Source organism: Triturus cristatus, chromosome 4_1 (genome assembly GCF_964204655.1).
Source record: "Triturus cristatus chromosome 4_1, aTriCri1.1, whole genome shotgun sequence".
In the NCBI taxonomy this organism is placed as follows: Eukaryota; Metazoa; Chordata; class Amphibia; order Caudata; family Salamandridae; genus Triturus; species Triturus cristatus.
In genome coordinates, this window is record NC_140585.1 from 295,467,841 (window position 1) to 295,471,918 (window position 4,078).

General features: G+C 43.9%; 1 non-coding gene across 1 annotated transcript; it reads left to right on the forward strand.

Annotated features, from left to right (window-relative positions):
- The first annotated feature begins 3,401 nt into the window (after window positions 1-3,401).
- On the forward strand, window positions 3,402-3,701 carry LOC146854766 (signal recognition particle RNA). The gene has a single exon (XR_014981735.1).
- The last annotated feature ends 377 nt before the right edge of the window (window positions 3,702-4,078 follow it).

A 4,078-nucleotide genomic window follows, 5' to 3' on the forward strand; every position in this document is an offset into this window, starting at 1 on the left:
TTTTTTGACTCAAATGTGAAAGTTTTGATTTTTACAAGGTGTAATAAATTATTTTCCCAAAACCAAATCTTTGTTTTCCTTTTGATATTTTTCCAGGAAATATGATGAACATTTGAACTGGGCCACGCATTTCAGCATAGCAGACAATTCTCCAGAATTGAGACATATTGCAACAACAAGCTAGCAGGCGGAGAGGACTGAAAACTCAGTGCAACCTAGAATAAATGGCTGTGTGATTTTAAGCAAGGATGACTCAAATGCATTCTTCCTTTTAGAGCACCTGTAGGATTAAACTGATCTGTCAAGTACAAAAGCATCCTTCATAGAGCAACTTAGAAATGCGCTTGCTGGCCCTTCTGCTGCATTTCTACGTCCAGCTCTAATTCATTTTTTGATTAGCCCTCATTCTTTTCATATGTGAATGAGAAGGAGAAATTACAGGGCCCTTCACTCTTTGAGCGAAATATGAAAAGACTGAGGGCTGTGCAACTCCCAAACGTTGGAGCCTCTGGCCTGTCGACCCTCGAACCTGCTCCTGCTCCAACCCGGCATCTCTTGTGGCCAGCAACCTCACAAACCCTGGAGGACCTGGCTACCTTTTGACTCTAAACCCCTGGGACTCCCATGAGTAGAGGCTCTACTCAAATCTACTTCTAATCCCTGGCAGCAGCCCGGAACCGCGAACCCTTCACACTCTGCACCCACCAAGCCTGGCCTGTGCCAGAGTGAACAAAGACCACAAGGACGACCCCACGGCGACTGTGACCCCGAGTCCGGCACCCAAGGACCTCCCTCGACACTCCTGAAGAAGCCTGCAGCCTCAGAACCAGGTGCCCCCCCAACCGCGATCAACAGAGGGTAAGATTTCCCGACACCAAAAGGTACCCCTGCATCCGGCGCTCTGCGGCCCCCTGTGCCCAATCCCGGGGTACCTACCTATCCTCCAACTACCCAACTTACCTCTCGAAGTGGTGGTGGCACCTGAAGAATCTTCGTCCCCGAGCTTGCAGTCTTTTTCTAAACCAGAGATTTCCCATTCAAATCAATTGAGCGCCCGAATGCTCAAAAGCACCCTGCACCCAGCCGTCCGAGTGGCCCTGGCAGTGCAACCTCTACATCTATCTACTTCCCCACTTGCCCTGGATAAGTGACCAGGAGCCCAGCTCCCACAGCCACGTGGCCTGCTAGTCAGCAGCCACCAACCAAGGCCCCCCTACCTCTCATAGGATAACATTGGGCCTAACTCTCTCTGCACCCGGCCGCCCTTGTGCCGCTGAGGGTGAACCAACTGTACCTACCTGACCCTGGGAGACGCCTGAGTCTATGCCCAGAACCTTAACTCTGCCAGTCGAGTACTTACCTTTAAACCGATAACTCAATCTTCTCCATAGGGTAACATTGACTGGTTTTTCCTGAAATTTCTTCCAAGTGTGGACTTTTCAAAACTTAAAATATTCACCAAAAATCAGCCGAGTAACGAAAACGAAAATACTCACCTGCTATTAGGTGAGCTCCCAGTGCTGGATCTTGGTGCCCAGCACTGACTCTGAAAAATACTTACAACTGTACTTACCAGTAACCCAATTTTCTCCCATAGGAAATCATTGACTGTTTTTCTGTGAAATTTCTTCTGTCAATTTCTGCAAACTTTAAATATTCTTTAAAAATCGTATAATTTCTGAAAACGTAATTACTTACCTGTTTTGGATAAAGGTCCCAGTACTGAGTCTAGGCACCCAGTACTGGATTACAAAAGTAACGAGAACATACTATACCTGCAACTTGAATTTTCTGCCATAGGGAATCTTAGACTGTTTTCTATGAAATATTTTCTGTCAACTTTTAAAATAGCAAAATATTGTCTAAAAATCATCACAGTAATTAAGTCGACTTTTATCACTTGATTCCAAGTACTGACCCAGGACTGAATCTAGGATCCAGTCCTGGAAATCCAAAAGTAATCCTAAAAGTAATCTGTTGCAAATAACTTGAAACTTCCATTGAGCTCAATGCATTATTGTGTTTAAAATGTTCTTGCCTATTGCAACCACTTGTAACTTTCTACAAAAGTCAATTGCATATTGCAAAAGTATTTATATAAAGCATCTCATTCTGAGAAAGTATATTTTAATACCTATTGTTGGTTCTAAAATAAAACAAGCATATATTTTTTGTAGATAAACCATTGGCCTAGAGTTCAGTTATTGAGTGTGTGAGACCATTGCTGACTGAGTGTGTGCAACAAATGCTTTACACTGTCCTCTGATACTGCCTTACTGCTCGACCAAGCTACCACTTTAGAGAGTAAGGTTATATCTAACTTTAGCCTCTGCCAAACCTCTGGGACTGTGGACTCTGTACACCCTGTACCTATTTGGGAACAGTATATACAGAGCCACTTTCTCACACTGCAGTTCTCCAATATAGGTCTGTCAAGATCATTACTCAATCTACCTTGATTTGGCACAGTATAAAATAAGTAAAGAAGTCTCCTATGAAAAGATATGCAAATCTGTTCGAATCACTTTCCCTAGTCAGGGGACCCACTAGCTGGAAGGGGCAGGGAGGACCAAAATAGCTCATCGGTATAGAACACTGCATGAGCAGCTGATTTTGAGGTGGTAGAAGATAGAGTAATCCAACTGGACCTCAATAAACGGTTTCCTAATGTGCAATAGCCCCTGACCACCTCTGACGCAAAAGTGTAATCTCATACCTTTGCAGAATCAGGCATGCTTTCACCTGTTCAAGCTGAACTGACATTGGTCTTCTTGGCCAGCAGGAGTTCCTCTCTTGCAGCTGTTGAGGCTAGAGAACAGAATGACGTGTATTCATTCTTTATGGTAACTCTTCTAGCCCTCCCACTCCATACTACTTTAAAACTTCCGATGTTGCAGACGAGTTCCATCATTGTGACCCATGCTATTTTTCTCAATATTGGCTGGCTCGGCATAACAAGGGATGCCTACAGGACAGCCTAAATTGTGCCGGCAAGCTTCTACAGGGAGTCACTGGCAGATAAAGAGAAACTCAGCCCTAACCTGGCTCTTCTCTCTCACTCTCACTCTCCTTTCCCTTCTGTCCCTCTACCTGTCTCTCACTCTCTAAATACTAGTATTTATGTTGTATTCACTTCCCCGTCACAATCTTTCCGACCCTACTTCCTCTCTCCCTTCAATCAGTTCAGCCCTCTTTTTTACTTTAGGAAACTCCACATCTTTTTTAAAGGCCCTTCCCATATTCACACTGCTTCTTGATAAGACATTTTTTTCCTTTCTTTGAAGGATAGTGAAATTGATTTTCTTGAAACATGGTTGGTAAACCATCAATTCATTCCACCTTACTTTATCATTATCCTTACTTAAGGAATGCATTTCATCATTAGGACAACTGCAGTGTTTACCGGGCAAGGTGGCATGTGCCTGTTGTCCTAGTTACTTGGGAGGCAGAGGCTTGTGGATTGCTTGAGCTCAGGGGTTCTGGGCTGCACTCAGCTGTGTTGATCAGGTGTCCATGCTGCATTGGGCATCAATATGGTGTTCTAGAGGGAGCTCTAGAATTTCAGGTTGTGTAACGAGAGGTGCACCGACCCAGGCTGGAAACAGAGCAGGCCAAAGCTTCCATGCCCATTGGTAGCAGGACAGCACCTGTGAGCATTACGTGTAAAACAGCCTGAGCAAAATAGTGAGACCTAGCCTCTCTTTTTTGACTCAAATGTGAAAGTTTTGATTTTTACAAGGTGTAATAAATTATTTTCCCAAAACCAAATCTTTGTTTTCCTTTTGATATTTTTCCAGGAAATATGATGAACATTTGAACTGGGCCACGCATTTCAGCATAGCAGACAATTCTCCAGAATTGAGACATATTGCAACAACAAGCTAGCAGGCGGAGAGGACTGAAAACTCAGTGCAACCTAGAATAAATGGCTGTGTGATTTTCAGCAAGGATGACTCAAATGCATTCTTCCTTTTAGAGCACCTGTAGGATTAAACTGATCTGTCAAGTACAAAAGCATCCTTCATAGAGCAACTTAGAAATGCGCTTGCTGGCCCTTCTGCTGCATTTCTACGTCCAG